Here is a 17,233-nt window from a genome sequence, read left to right as displayed (position 1 = left end):
AAGAGGGGTGATTTCTTCTTTACTCCAGGCTTCCTGGTTTTTTGTACTGTCTCCATTTTCTCCAGTGTGCCTTGATAAATACAGGTAATCAGTGTCCTATTAATCTTTATGATAGTAAGATCTAAATGGAACACCCTCCCCACTAGGCACATCCCTCCATCAAAGAGGAGTTATATGTAACCTGTACATCAGTTACACAGTGAATGGGACATACGGGAAGCAGATGATATATTTAGTCCATGTCATCATTTTTTTCTGTCACTGGGCAATTTCCAAGGCATTAAATACTAAATTTTTAATGCTTTTCTGTAAATTTTACTATTGTCTTTGTCCTGTTTCTTTGCGTAGTTGCATATTGTCATGATTGAGTATAGATATTTTGATTAGCAAATTCCATGTTGTGAAAATACAAGATTAATTTTAGTGGTATAGAATATAATGTGAAATTTTATAAGTACATAGCATTTGCTAAAAATTTTGGAAAAGATATAGTTGGGGAAGGTTGACAACTCAAGAAGCATTCAGGAATTCATTATTTCCTCTGTGCAAGGTTAAAAAATGGTTGCTTCTCCCACCACCACAGTACTTCTATTTGGACCCACTGATAACGTAACAAAATCCAGCCTTCATTTGTCTAAGTAGTAATGTAGAATGCATGTAAAAATTGGCTAATGAGATCACAGTAGTATGAAGGTCTTTTCATAGGCTCATTTAACTTTGGACTGATTATAAAACATAACTACTAATTTATTTTGCATGTTCTTGTTAATTATAATGGCATTCAGTAGTGCTCATCTGGTTATGAGCATCTGAGTATTTCTGTGTCACAGAAATTATCTAATTCAATACTTGGATTCAGGAAGAAAAGGAGTATTTTTTTTTCTATTTGCAGTTCTGTAATTTACATAACATTCTTTAAAAATGCATATTTTTTGTAGTATAAATTAGTGTCTTGAGGTAGTTTAAATATAGCTAAAAATACATAGTCTGACTATTAAGTAACTTTAAATATTTTTATTTCATACTTTTAGAAGATATACATTATAGATTGTGTGTAAATGATGTATTTTCAAATAAAATTTGGGATGTTCCATTGACATAGTGCAATTTAAGACTTACTCACAAGTCCTGTTATGAATTAAGACTTCTTTTGTTTTTAATGGCATGTGAGAGCTATACCATGGAAAGGTGGAAGCTATGGATACCAGTGAATGTATATGCCTTTAAAATAATAGTCAGTCTCTCTAGCAAATAATTCTTGCTTTACTGAAACCAGTTGTGTCTTTGGCCCAATCTATCTGATTCAAAACAAGTATATCTAAAGATACCTTATATAGTTGGCCTTCAACCATGTTCTAAAATATTCTTGAATGCTTCGGTGAGTAGTGCTTCATTGGAATAATTTGTAGAAATACCCACTTAAAGCAGTAATGCATAGTTTGAACCATTTTTAATATTTAAAAAATGTGAACAAGTAGCTCTTAGGTGAAATAGATACACATCAGAATGGCTGTTTATTTATCAAATAGTAGAACTGCTTAAGAGCTGCAGTGCATGTCAATGGGTTATTTACATTTTTAAAAATACCAAAACCCACGAACAAGGCAGGATAATGAATAAGAGCGTGTAGTCTCAAATCAAAATGTTGTCACAGAGGCAGTGTTCAAACATATGACAGGTAAACTTATCCTAATGATTTGTGATCTAAACGTAAAATGAGCTAAGAGATGAATGCAACAAATAAATGAATGAGTTAAAGGGAATGGCTTGCAGCGCATGGGAATTGTATTTAAGTCAAGTTTCAAAGGAATGTCTTCATCTAGGAATGAATTTGGCACTCATTTTGAATTAAATTATTTTTATATTCTAGTGATTTCTGAAACATCCATGACAATTCACATAAATAAGAGCCAAATCCTGTTAGTTGTGCTCATAATAAATAATGCTTTATTACGAAAAAAGTCTAGTGCAGTATATCGAGTGACAAAATGCTACCTAAACTCCATAACACTGTCAATGTGGAAAAATGGATCTGTCAGCTCTCTAGCTTCTGTGCTAGGTGGGTGATCATCATAGAATCATAGAATCATACAGGTTGGAAAAGACCTCTAAGATCATCGTGTCCAACCGTCAACCTAACACCACCATGCCCACTACACCATGTCCCTAAGGGCCTCATCTACACATCTTTTAAATACCTCCAGGGATGGTGACTCAACCACTTCCCTGGGCAGCCTGTTCCAAGGCCTGACCACTCTTTCAGTAAAGAAATTTTTCCTAATGTTCAATCTAAACCTCCCTTGGCGCAACTTGAGGCCATTTCCTCTTGTCCTATCGCTAGTTACTTGGGAGAAGAGACCAACACCCATCTCGCTACAACCTCCTTTCAGGTAGTTGTAGAGCGCGATGAGGTCTCCCCTCAGCCTCCTCTTCTCCAGGCTAAACAACCCCAGTTCCCTCAGCCGCTCCTCATAAGACTTGTGCTCCAGGCCCTTCACCAGCTTCGTTGCCCTCCTCTGGACGCGCTCCAGCACCTCCATGTCCTTCTTGTAGTGAGGGGCCCAAAACTGAACACAGTATTCGAGGTGCGGCCTCACCAGTGCCGAGTACAGGGGCACGATCACCTCCCTGCTCCTGCTGGCCACACTATTTCTGATACAGGCCAGGATGCTGTTGGCCTTCTTGGCCACTTGAGCACACTGCCGGCTCATGTTCAGCCGGCTGTCAACCAGCACCCCCAGGTCCTTTTCCTCTGGGCAGCTTTCCAGCCACTCTTCCCCAAGCCTGTAGCGTTGCCTGGGGTTGTTGTGACCCAAGTGCAGGACCCGGCACTTGGCCTTGTTGAACCTCATACAGTTGGCCTCGGCCCATCGATCCAGCCTGTCCAGGTCCCTCTGCAGAGCCTTCCTACCCTCGAGCAGATCAACACTCCCACCCAGCTTGGTGTCGTCTGCAAACTTACTGAGGGAGCACTCGATCCCCTCGTCCAGATCATTGATGAAGATATTGAACAGGACCGGCCCCAGTACTGAGCCCTGGGGAACACCGCTCGTGACCGGCCGCCAACTGGATTTAACTCCGTTCACCACAACTCTCTGGGCTCGGCCGTCCAGCCAGTTTTTTACCCAGCGAAGAGTGCACCTGTCTAGGCCGTGAGCCGCCAGCTTCTCTAGGAGAATGCTGTGGGAGACAGTGTCAAAGACCTTACTGAAGTCCAAGTAGACCACATCCACTGCCTTTCCCTCATCCACTAGGCGGGTCACCTGGTCATAGAAGGAGATCAGGTTGGTCAAGCAGGACCTGCCTTCCATGAACCCGTGCTGACTGGGCCTGATCCCCTGGTTGTCCCGGACATGGCTCATGAGCGCCCTCAAAATGAACCACTCCATGATCTTCCCCGGCACCGAGGTCAGGCTGACAGACCTGTAGTTCCCTGGATCCTCCCTCCGGCCCTTCTTGTAGATGGGAGTCACATTGGCGAGCCTCCAGTCGTCCGGGACCTTCCCAGTTAACCAGGACTGCTGGTAAATGATGGAGAGCGGCTCGGCAAGCTCCTCCGCCAGCTCCCTCAGTATCCTCGGGTGGATCCCATCCGGCCCCATAGACTTGTGAACGTCCAGGTGGCGTAGCAGGTCATGAACTTCATCCTCTTGAATTATGGGGGGTTTATCCTGCTCGTCGTCCCTGTCTTCCAGCTCAGGGGGCTGAGTACCCTGAGGATAACCACTCTGACTACTAAAGACTGAGGCAAAGAAGGCGTTGAGTACCTCAGCCTTTTCCTCGTCCTTGGTGGCAACGTTCCCCCCCGCATCCAATAGAGGATGGAGATTCTCCTTGGCTCTCCTTTTGTCATTAACATACTTATAAAAGCATTTTTTGTTGTCTCTCACGACAGTGGCCAGGTTGAGTTCTAGCCGGGCTTTTGCCTTTCTAATTTCCTCTCTGCACGACCTAACGCGATCCCTGTACTCTTCCTGAGTTGCCTGACCCTTCCTCCACAAGTGATAAACTCTCCTTTTTTCCCTGAGTCCCAGCCAGAGCTCCCCGTTCAGCCAGGCCGGTCGCCTTCCCCGCCCGTTCTTCTTTCGACACATGGGGACAGCCCGCTCCTGCGCCTTTAAGACTTCCTTCTTGAAGAATGTCCAGCCTTCCTGGACCCCTTTGCCCTTCAGGACTGTCTCCCAAGGGACCCTCTCGACCAATGTCCTGAGCAGGCCAAAGTCCGCCCGCCGGAAGTCCATGGTAGCGGTTTTGCTGGCCCCCCTCTTTACTTCACCAAGTATCGAAAATTCTACCATTTCATGGTCGCTAAGCCCAAGCCGGCCTCCGACCACCACATCTCCCACCAGTCCTTCTCTGTTCGTGAACAGCAGGTCAAGCGAGGCATCATCATTGTTACACATTTTATCATTTGGAGAAAAATTTTATTAGAATTCCTCTAAATCTACATTTCTAATGAGCTTCTACATATCTAATTAATTCAGTCATTGACCAATGCACTTTTCCTTTCTCAGATATTACAGAAGTTTGTGGTATTTGCTTGTTTGACTCAAATTTTAAGGATCTGAATGGGAAGTCAAAGACAAGTGGCATGCAGGTGATTTTCAGTTCAATTATATTCTATTGTTCACATGATGAGAGTGTTCCTGCCTGAGCAAATAGTACTATATTGAGCTGCCAGAACTGCTTGAACGTCCATCCACTGCAACTGTATTTAAAAAAATATTCTGTCAGGATGCTTTTAAGGCTTTGGTCAGAAAGTTCTGTGAATTTGATTGTAAGCTTTTAAGGTTCAGATGGAATTCAGATGGAATTGTTAGGTATTGAGGAATAGAAAAAATATCTCTGTAAGCACTGTCAGTGTGGGATAGGTAAACAATCATATTAAAGATCTACCTGCTGTGGTCCAAGGGATGGAAAGTGCTGGCTCAGTTGGAGGGAGGGTAAAGAAATGTTATTGTTAAACTGGAATAACTGGAATGATTCAGGTCCGGGTTTTAGGATGCAAACAAAAATCAAAACAAATCAATGTTTATAACAAAAGTAATATTATTTTTGAGAGGTAGCTGCCTTTGACAGGTAAACCACACTTGAATGTAGTGTAAATGAAACATAGGTCAAAAGATAAGTTTCTGAGGGTGAAGATTTTTATCGGTAAAAAGAGAGTTGATAGGTGAGACCTACCACCTGTCTGTGACATATCTGTCACATCTACTGTGTGCAATCCTGCGCACTTTGAATATTCCTTACTGACTTGGGAAAAAATCTAGAAATCCTGATAATTCAAAAAGACCAAAGATAAAATTTTAATAATCAAGACTAATGAGTGTGTTGTTTTCATATGAAGAATAATTATGATAAAATACTATCATCAAGAATTCCTTCTAGGAAGGCTGTATCTCACCAAAATAGGTCATGTTTTGATGTAAGATTTCATATATCATAACTATCTTGGCTTTCTTTCTGAGCAGAAGCAAAATGTGGATCCAAGCTAAGAAAACTGATTATTTGAAAATTTTTTGGCATAAAGGAATATAGGAAAAAAGAGAAATACAGAGTATTGATGTTTGAGGCTTACATATTAACATCTGTCAACAAACAACATGTATTGTTGAAGAAATAACCATGAGGTGTATTTCTGTCTAGACTTAAGGTGCACAGGAAACTTTAAAGATTTAGAGGCATAGCTACACCTGCAATCTTTTAATGGGAAATAGGAGAGTAAGGTGAATGCTTCTCTCTCAATTGGTTGGACATTTCCATTCTGGATCCAGAGTGACCACATGACCATCAAGCAAAGTTTCATTGACACATATTTTACTTTCCAACAACTTCTAGGAATTGCCACCCATCTTCACCTCCTCATATTTGCCTTAAGATCCGTACCTATTTTTAACATTGTCTTCTTTTTTCTCTTTGTATTAAGAGCTCATAAGATTTCCTTCTCATTCCCCCTACTGTGCAGGGGTTTCACGTAGTGTTTATTCCTCCAGCCTGTCATTCTTTGCTCTTCCTTCTTCACTTGCTCTACTACAGAGGCTGCCAGGTAGCTTTCAGTTTTCTAGGAACTTCGACCTTCCCAGCAGGTTTTGTTACATGCTACAAACAAAGGAAGAAGTCAGAACTGCAGCTCTTTTAAATGTCCAAGCATCTTGTAACAAAGTGTGTATTAATAATGCCAGTTGGAACACAGATTTATTTATTTTTTTAAACTCTGGGAAAGCAGTCTTGTCTTTATAAAATTCTACATTCGTTTTACTCCTCAGTTTGCTTCTGTCTGACCTTGTCAGCAAGGGAGAATTGCCAAGAGGCACCATCGAGAGGTTGGTAGGATCAACTTCAGAAGTAGCAGAGTTTCAGGCGTTAAGGCTATGTGTATATTAGTGAATTAAACAATGCTTGGAAATATTTCCAGGTCTGTGCCACAGTTTTGGTCTTTGAAAACTAACATTGTTCAAGAAAATTCCCAGTCATTTATTTGACCACCTCCGTTAGACAGTTTGCATGCAACCTCTCTGTTTCACAGTATATGTGTGTATACTAGCATAGATGTAGGGTTATCTGTGCCAATTGATTTCAGCAAAGAGAAGCATGCTCAGGCATAGATGTAATCTAAATACACTTTCTACGAACCTGCATGGTCTTTTTTTCTTCTGCCTTGTCCAACCTTTTCCCTTCAGTGCAGTCTTGCAGTCTCAGCTTCAAAACTGATTTTTTCTTTTTACTTGTCTTTTTGTCCTTCTTAAAATGCATATAGATTTAAATTTCATTGGCATGCTGTCTCCCAGCTTTTGTTCCTTCCTTCAGATGACCCTGTGAACTTACTGGTAGTGATACTGTGTGCAGTTCTCTGTCTGGAACAAACTACTTCAGGGAAGCCTCCCTCTTATTTGCCTTTAGGTACTTTAATAATAAAAGTAGAATGAAAAAAATAAGACTAGCCTTTGAGTGATGCCTTATCTGTCCCTCTACTGCAAAGCAGAAACTTGATGAACAATTATATTTCTTTGTGGACTACAGTGAATTTACTCTTCGAGCTGACTACTTGTTAAGAGAATCTTTCTCTCCCAACTTGCTTGGTCTTTCAACCAAAATGTTTATGTCAAAATAGAAAAATTAAAAATTATAACTCCTTCCTTTTTCTTTCAGAATACTTATGAATCAGTTTATGCACATCTGGAACTAATTAGGGGCTGTGATAAAGCCAAATTCTATTTTGTTTTCGTTAAATGATGTCTAAACAGCTGTAAACATTTCTTTCTGTTTTGTCAGGATGGTGGTACTGGAATTGATTTTGAACATCACTTCAATTCAAGGTTGAAGTTAAAAGGTCTTTTTGAGGCTTAGAAGAAGCAGGTGAGTATAGGTCAAGCATCACAAATCTTTGAGTATTATTTTTTGCACCTTTCTTTTGTTCTGGAATTGCTGTTCTTGCTTACCAGTCCATATTCAAATAGCTGATCTTTTCTTCCTCTGGCTCACTGAGATGTATGACTGCTTGTATTATGACTAGATAACAGAGAATGTTTAAGTCATGTAGGCTTTCCCTACATGCTTTTTCAGTGCCTGCCACAAAAATAAATGAAAGTATGGTTCTCTCATCAAGGTCTCTGGAACCCTGGAGTTAAGTTTCACTGTATAGTTTCATTCCATCAGCTGCATGGGAGTATGATAATTAAGCTAATTTCGTTAGAAAATTCCTTTAGACTATATCTGTACAAGTATTTTTTGTAATAAATTAAAATTTTAAAAGGCAAGATTAAATAGTAATGAATCCTTGAGTTTGGATATTCCTGGTTTCCTGAAACCGGGATGATCTCCATGCCATTGGTAATCAGGAATATTCCATGATGTCAAGGACCATGAGTTCAAATCTTGTTTGAACTGCTTTTTGTGTTAACAATCTGAACCTGCCTGTGAAGAAACACTTAGTGAGTATAGTACCACCCTGGGACTTGGCATGCCTGCACTGAATACCTTGCTTTGCTCCAGACTCTCACAGCTATCTTGAGTGAATCATGTATAACTGGATATCAGTTTTTTTACTTTAGAGAGATCTGGAAAAGGAAATTCTGAAGGAATTAGTGTGAGATGAGAGCTTAGCAAGCCACTCGCATCTATTTCAGATTTTTCATACTTGCTATTGCAACAGAGAATTAATCCATATGTTGAGTGTTGCAGTTGTTTACATTTTGCTTTTCCTACAGGGGTACAAAATTTCTTGAGAATATTTCCAGAATTTTTCAAATTCAAAATTTGAGGCAATATTTTAATTTATAAATTGCAAAATATGCTCAACTGGTGCCTGATACTAAATATTATAGATGCAGATTTCAACAGGGTACAACAAACTAACTCACCATGATAGGAACCAGGCCCAATTGCTTCTGTGTACACTGTTTCTGAAGTAAATATGTATTGTTTCCCTGTATGCCATGTGCAGTGACTGCTAAGGTATTATGAAATATTCAAATATACCTGTCTACTCCATAATATTGATATATCCGTCTTCATGAATTGATGACTCAGAAGGGCAAGAAAAAGAAGTAGTTCCAGGAGGAGTTAATGATGATGAGACTAATTAGTGCTGAAACTATGTTTATAACAAGTTTTCTAAAGTTTCACCCTCTGGGAGGAAGCACAGACCTTTTTAACCTCATTCAAAGCAGTGCAAAACAAGACCGTCCTGGTATGTGTTTCACTATCACTGTCTTTACCCACTGGGTAACAAACAAGGAAAATCTCTTTCTTCCGATTTAACTTCACCTTTTTCCAAGGACTTGAGGCACTGGCCTGAAGGGTACAGTATGAATATGGTGAAACCATAAAAAGAAGAAAAAATACAATATTAACTTTAGTGATGTTGTAAATCAAAGGGTATACAGCACTATACAGGGAAACTGTAGACATTACTGGCATCACTGTCGTGGTTTAACCCCAGCCAGCAAATAAACCCCACGCAGCCGCTCGCTCACCCCTCCCCCCGCCAGTGGGATGGGGAAGAGAATTGGGAGGGCATAAGTAGGAAAACTCGTGGGTTGAGATAAAAACAGTTTAATAATTGAAATAAAACGAAGTAGAACAGTAATAGTAACAGTGAGAACAACAATAACAGAATATACAAAGCAGGCAATGCACAATGCAACTGCTCACCAACCGCCAACCACGTGTCACGAATGGGGGCGAGCCCCCCCCGCCACCTGGTTTTTCTACTGAGCATGATGTCACATGGTATAGAATACCCCATTGGCCAGCTGGGTCCACCACCTCGGCTGTGCTCCCCCACCGCCCCAGCTTGCCCTGCACGTGGCAGGGCATGGGAGGCCAAAAAGAGAAACCAAAAGTCTCCCCGGTGCAAGCACCACCCAGCAACAACCAAAGCATCAATGGGCCATCAACGCTCCTCTCATACCAAACCCAAAACACAGCACACCCCCCAAGCTACTGGGAAGAAAGTTAACTCTGTCCCAGCCGGAACCAGGAAAATCACGTATAAATTTGTATGTTAATTGTAGTAATATATTTGCAAAACAGTGTTTTTTCTTACATTCCCAATGGAGAAAACAGTAAAAAAAGGTCAGATTCTTTTCTTTCTAGATAGCAATGGAAATATGACTGGATTTCTGTCACATATTTATACACATATGTTTGAACGGTGTAACTTCTCCATAGTAATACTAAATAGTTTCTTCACAGACGGTGTCAGTATCTTGGAGAATTGTTTGATTTGATAGAAACTGTGTAGTAATTGTGTAGTAATTGAAATCTGGAGAGCCAACAAGAGATTTTTATTTTTTAAAGGATTTTTTTTTTCTGGAAATTGACTATGTTCTGTACCAAATAATGTCAGAAATGCAGTAATACTGACTTGTGCATCTATAATAGTTTGGCAGTATCATTTTATTGAATTCCTGTATGTCTGGAACTTAAGGCATATGGAGGAAAGTAACTGTTATTCTGTTTCCTCCATTATTTTGTTCCATAACTTTAAGTTAAATATAATCTATAAAAATGCTTTCTGTAAAGAAAGCCAAAATCTTTTTGGCCTTTTTAGCACTTGTCTCTGTTTTTTGCAGTATGTGAAAGTGGAGAGGGAATGTTTTTGTGGTCCATGAGGAAATAGTAGTAAATTCTGAATGCTAGTTCTTCAGTATGTCATTTAGAATTGATAGTTTTTTATGGCAGGACACGGTGTCTTTACACAGATTGAAAAGTGGTATTCAGTCGTGAAAGTAGTGATAGAAATACATAAAAATAAAATTGCATTCATGAATACCTTTTTAATTAACAGAGAGAAAAAATCTGTTTGCTTTCTATACTGCCTTTCAATAGACCACTTAACTGTTTAGAAGTAAGTTTTAGAAAACTGAGTTAGAGTTGGAAAAACTGAAACCAAGACAAAAATTCATATTGGAAAAATGTGAAAACAGAGAAAATGTTCCCTTTTTGGACTGATGGCTTAAATGGACACTTTTGGGGACTGTTAGTGGTACAGTTACATCTGGATTTCCTGAGTTAATTAGGCTTTGGAAAAAAAGCTAAGGAAGTTTTCGAAATATGAATATTTTCCATATTAGTGAACTGAATTGTAGCTGTGGTATTAATTGTTGTTAAATTGATCTAGCTCTTATGTCCTGTATTGGCAATTTGTGGAAGAGGAGACGTGTTCATTCCTGCTTCTTCATGGTACTACAGGACTTTAAACAACATGGCACATGTACATGTATTGTATATATATGCATTTTGTATACCTACCAAACACTCAGTCTATATATGTTTATTTTGCATAGGGCAAACATAATAATGTTAGATTAGTACAAAAGTACATCTCATATAGTTATCTTGCAGCTGAACTGGAACTCTCACAAGAGTTATGTAAGGACTCTGCTGGTGATCATGTTGATGACTGACATGAAAAAGATTTGATGTACATCCACCAGCTGGATGATGGATTGGCATTAACTTTGTCCATGAAGAAGGCTAACCCTTCCACCTGTCTGGTCAGAAGGCAGACAAGTTTTGATACTGCCATAGGTGGAGGGGAGGAGGATATACAGCATAATGCTGAAAGGAAAAGATGGTATCTGCTTTCCAAGCAGTAATTGGATGGGGATTGATGGGCTTTGTCTTCAATCTGGTTTCCACCAGGAAGAGTCTGAAACATAAACAGTACTTTACATTTTAATGAAATTGTATTAGAACAGAGGTACTGTTTATTGTAGAATTTTGAATTATCTTTCCAGGGTGATTGTGAATAGCTGTAAATTACTGATTTGGGGGAACCTAAAGGCAACTTTTGTAAAAAACTAGTTTACATTGATAGAATCGAATTCGTGGCCTGGAACTATGAGGTAGTAAATTTTTGCTATGATTATACAAAGTATCAAACTATGGCCAGCTTTTCAATTCAGCTGAACATTAAGTACAGTCTTAATGGTCTGATTTGCTGGGAAGAGCACTATTACAATAATCTGCTTTTTACAGCCCATATCAAATACGAACTTGGATCACTTATTACAAAGTTTGTGCTTTCGGAGATATTTTCACGGCATCTAGGAGTGATGCCCCACATTTCTTGGAATTAGTCCTTAATGATACTGTCTTCAGAAATGAGTTATTGCTCAAATACACTGATTGTTTTGTGGTTTCTAGTGTTGAAATTTTTAAGGAACAGCTAGTTGAAATCTAGCTAGTTGAAAAGCTAGTTGATGTTTTTTCAAGTAATTGTATGAAATGAGAGATGGTATGCATCTTAATGATTTTATGATTCTTTTTTCTATGTGACATGAATGAGAGAGTTGAGAACTCTTAATTTTTAAGTGAACTGAATACAAGTTTCTAAATGTGGCCTGCATGAGAACAGAGGACCATTACTGTAGTTGTCACGTGAAATAAAGTTGGAGTCTGAAGCTCCTTTTTAGCTGTCAGCTTTATTAAGGAGCTACTGGTGTGTTGAACTAGGCACACGCATTATATAAGCAGTGTGTGGTAGTGTCTAGGGAGAATTTTCTCTCTCTTCGCTGCTGCTTTATCGCTCACTCATTCACTGTTGCCCTATCTTACTCCAGCTTTCTGGCTGCAGCTCACAGCACAGTAGGTCTAATGTAGATTGACGCCTTTGCCAGAGGACTGATTGAAACTTGTGTCTTATAGTTGCTAATGCTCACTCAACCATTTTATTGAAGATAAAGTAAATAAAATAGATTGCCATATGAGAATTCTCTGAAATCAAATGGAATAATTTGACAGGTTTAAGCATTGAAACAGATGGGAATACTTTTTATGCACAATATACCAGGAAAAGGTGTCTGCCGGCTTGATGTTAAACTGTTAATGGCTTTTACCAAAACTATAATTGTTGAAAATATTATCATCATTTCCAATGAAATTTCCATTGGTGTTTAAATTGTTACTTCTCTTAAACAGAGGGATTTTTTTTCAATTTAAGATTAATGGATATACTGCCTTTATTTTCTTATTGCTTCTGATTCTTAAGAGACTGGTGATGGATAACCAGTCTCTTAAAATTTAATTTAAAAAAATAGTGTGCTACAATTTCTAGACTACATTGCAAGATCTTCGAGATTAGCCGAGGGTGAGTTTATTATTTGAGCAAATAATTCTGAAATAATGCAAAAGAGATTGTTACTTTTATAGGTTTTTAATAATCATTAAGTGACATAATTTTGAATATTACAAGTAAAGTTGTTAAAATAAGCCCTGACATTTCTAAAAGTATGTGTGATACGGTACACAAAAAATATGAACTGCTAAAGCTATTGTGAGAAACTGCTTAGAATAATGGTCAACAAACCGCAAATATTCTTCACAACACCTTTATTTTATAAAGAATTGCTGTAAATGAGCAGTGTAGTATGTCTGTGTTATTTTTAGAAATAAAATAATACATAATAATAAGCAAGTTAAGATGCAACAGGTAACATATACCTCTCATTCTTTTATCTGGATAACAATAAGTATTGGACTTCTTAGTCACACTGGTGGGTTCCTTCTTACTAGTTGGACCACTTCTTCAAGAAAGCAAGACACCTGTGTTTTAGTTTAGTACAAAAAATTATTTCAAACTCACTTAGAGTTAATAACGAAAATAAATATAAAATAAGTTAAAAATATATGAACAAAGTTTGCAGATGCAGCCTTGGTTTTCCACCTTGAAAACACAGTCTTTTAAATAACAAATATATTAATTTTGCTCTTTTCTTTATGTTTAAACAAAACCTGCTATTTTTTTTTGGTGTTAGATATCAATTATATTTTATTTTTTGAAGTTAAGAAATTTATTATAACAGATTGTGCCGTTGGTACTTAATGATGGGATGCTTGTGAGATTTCATGAATATTGGGTTTGAAATAAATTATGAATGAGCTATTTGAAAATGACTTGCAGGAGTGAGTTGACAGACTGGAAAAACATAGTAAGGATGGATTACCAGATTAACTGTTAGCCAGAATACACAGCTAGTTGTGCTGATGTGTGCAGTGGCAGGGACAGTGCTGGTCAAAATCATATTTGCAAAATGATTGTGAATAAATCTAAGAAATGTGAATGATATTCTCAGTTTTTCCCATCCCGGTCATATTTTTAAGAGGGAAAATTACTCTATTGTACTTACAATGCAGAGCACTGGCACCAGCTGTGCTCTGGAGAAGTCTTTTCTGTTGTTGCCATGCTGATGACTGTGTGTCTGGCCAAACTCTTAAGGCTCTCACAGCAGTTGCAGACTTAAAATTTCAACGCTTAAAAAGCAAAATTTCATGACTGTGATGCCAGCAAGATAGGGCTTCCCATCCTCCTGAAGGAAGTCTCTTCTCCTTCATTGGTGCTCTTTCTGTTCATGCAGTAGGGTTAGAGGGTCATCAATAACTTTTTCTTTCTGTGGGAGGGACTAGAGGAAGACACAACTCTGCCACAAATCCCTTTTTTAATCCTTTAATTTTTCTTTTCTGCTTTCTATAAAATGAAGTTCTTAGAAAGTGTTGTCTTTCAGAAGAGGCAACAGAGAACATTAGTTTAATTAGATTTTAATTATACACATAGAATTGCCTTGTTTTTTTCCCTGGTAGGAGATCCAAGACAAAGAATCACTGCTCATTTCTGTGTTGTGAAGTCTTTTCTATCTCTCTCTGTTTTTTCTAGTTAAATTGGAAAGCCGTTAAGCATTGCCACAGTTTTTTGGAAGAAAATGGTGAGACCTATGAGTGCTCCAACATAGACTGATTTAGACAGAATAAAAGCTAATTTTATCAAGAGAAGTAGAAACCTCAACAGTAGTTTACTTTGGTTTTCTATAAAACTTAAGGAAACCAAATGTGGTTTCCTGTATTTCTCAGAACAACTAATTTGTGCTGTTTTTTTCAGCATGGTCTCTTATTTGACCATATCTGAAGTAATTCTGAAACACTGATTTTCATGTTATTGTTTCCTGTGTTTTCCAGTAACACAGTAAAATAAATTATCTGTATTTTTGGGATGCTTTCGAAGTTACCTTATCCAGAAATCAGTCTTTGATAAATACGATGAACTAGCTATTTAAAAAAACCATAATTGTAGGCAATAAAGCAAGCCATTCAGTACAAGTAACTGCATATGGAAGAAATAACAGCAGACCTAATTCCTGAAAATACATGGGATCTTGAAAATGGAGTAGATGTTTATTTGATTGCTTTGAGCGTTAACCTCCCTAAAAAGCTGATTTTAAATGAGTTTTGTATTTGTAAGTGGTGCTTTTTAACTGTCTTGGGGAGTGATTTCTTCTCTCCTCTGGAAAATGCATTATGGGATCTAGCAAAGAAAGAGGTAATGATTTTTTTTGATGTGGGCACTGTCATCTAGGGACTGGACAAAGAGTACTGCCCCTTAGGAACTGGGCCTCAGAATTTTTAATGTAGTCTGTAAAACAGCTATTTAGTGGTAATTGTTGTTAGTCAACGCCTACAGGAGATAGGTTTTTACTGGTGATTTGATGGGGAAAACCGTGCTTAACTGCATCGCATTTTTGTACAAAATTCAAATGTTCACAGTTTAATTTTTGAAGGAACTTTTACTGTTTTTTTCTGAGCTTCAGTCATCTAGAGAAGCAAAATAGGTCATGTTTTGGTTCATGTGGTGGTTCTGGTCCTACACGCAAACACATGCATATAGATTCAAGTACCTATATAAAGATTCAGTAAATTATGACAGATCCAGTGAAGGTTTTGCAAAAGAAAATACCAGGCATGTAATCTTAGGCTGCAAAGTTACAACTGCTTGCTATAGTTTAAACAATATATAGTGGCTTCTCAAGAATAAGGTGTAGGACATGGTACATTAGCATGTACAAAATAGAAATTTAATTCTAGAATCTGTATACTCAGTTAAGTATAGTTTTATAGGTAACTACACTAATGGGAAATGGACTGTAATTTTAATTCAGTGTTGTTATACTTGAAGGAGAAACCGAATTAAATTTTGTTTTAGATCTATTGAAATACATATAGATGTTCCTGTGCTTCTGTAATTGAATTTGCAGCCTAATATTGTTCTGTATTGTTTTAGTGAAGTTAACTACTAAACATTTCAAATTAGAGCAGATGAATAGTGTGATATGACAGACATGTGACCTCATGTCTTAAATGTTTTGCAACTAATTTGAGACTAGTATTTATTATCTGAACAGTACATACTATAATCAAGTTGGTGAATATAGCTTTCTTCCTTTCAAGATGGAAACTGTCTTACATGGCCACTTGCCATTAGGTTTTACTTTGTTTTCTGTTTGCTGTAAGATATATTTTCATGACATAATACAAATCCAATTCTCTTTTTCCACCACTTATTAAAGAATTAAAACAGTAACACATACAAAATTTCTACTCAACCCAGTCAAAGGCTTTTACTTTAATTTTAGGTAGGTGTACTTTTTCTCAAATTTGATCGTTACTACTCATTTAAAAAAAATAAGTTCAGGATTTTGTAATCTTTGCATCATCATCCTATCAGAACTTCTGAACCGGAAGTTTGCCTCAGACCGGTTTCTCTCTACTGGTTAAATGGACTAAATGACACCATTATTATTAATTTTATTTTTACAAATAAGGCTGATATGTTGAACTGAATTACTGAAATGAATGGAAAAATATTTAAAGGTTTCTCTTATGATGGAATCATAAGAGGCATTTGCCTTTTTGAGCAGTAGTGTTATAAGGAATGTGGAAGGTAAGCATGCCCGTTTGTAAATCTTTCTTCTTCACTGCAGTATTATTAGACTCATCATTATCAATAATCCTGTTGATAACTAAAGCACATAATTACTTAATGAAGAGGTGCTGCAGTTCTAGGTATCTTTGCCCTCTCTCAGAAATTCATTATTGCCCCTACACCAGAACTTGTGTTTGCTGCCTTTCTTCTTTCTCTTCTTCAGCCTGTCACTTTCAAAAAGGAAAATGGAAATGAATGTGGAAAGGATCCCCAGCTGGTGCAGTGGAAAACCCATAACAGTTTAAACCGTGCTACTTGGCTTTGCAGAAAAGTTACTTAGGCGTGCTTGTACGGTTGTTTTGCCAGCCCTTGAGCGGCAGCTGGCAGCTCTGGTGTTGGGAAGGTAACGAACAGCGGGGGAAGGAGGGAGAGGGCAGGAGCATCCTTAACTGTTGCAGCTGTTTGCTAAGTGAGCATATGTTGAAGCCCTTGAGCCTCCATAGAACATCTTTTCATAGGTCAGTGCTTAAATCACATGCGTAATACTTTCCTAAAATAAGCTTGATCTGAGCACCTATTTATTTGCTTTTCTAAGGGAAGTTGTTCTGTTTTGGAAGTCCTATCGTTACTTACTTTCCATATAAAAGATAATGGAATACTCCAGTTAGTTACAGTAAAGTAACATTTTTTCCCTAAAATTTTGCATGTTGGAACTTCTAGAAAAATGAGTATTTGCTCTTTCTCTGTCTCTTGAAGATTTGCTGAATGCTGTACTTTTGGACTATATGAGAAATGAAGATCTGAGGAAGTATTAATGTTACTGCAATCTTATCATTTATATTCTTTTAATTTTGCAATTCAGAAATATTTTTAGTTCATGGTATGTTAAATTTCTTTGATTTATTAGGTCTGAAAAAGCTGTATATTGGATTGATTTAATGTATTTGATAGAACAGTGTTTTGAAGTTATTACGTTACAAACTTGAATACCCTGTCCAATACTTAAAAGATCCCAGAAGATAGAGCATGTGATTT

The sequence above is a fragment of the Calonectris borealis genome, chromosome 1 (assembly GCF_964195595.1).
Source record: "Calonectris borealis chromosome 1, bCalBor7.hap1.2, whole genome shotgun sequence".
In the NCBI taxonomy this organism is placed as follows: domain Eukaryota; kingdom Metazoa; phylum Chordata; class Aves; order Procellariiformes; family Procellariidae; genus Calonectris; species Calonectris borealis.
Note: the sequence above shows the minus strand (reverse complement) of the source record.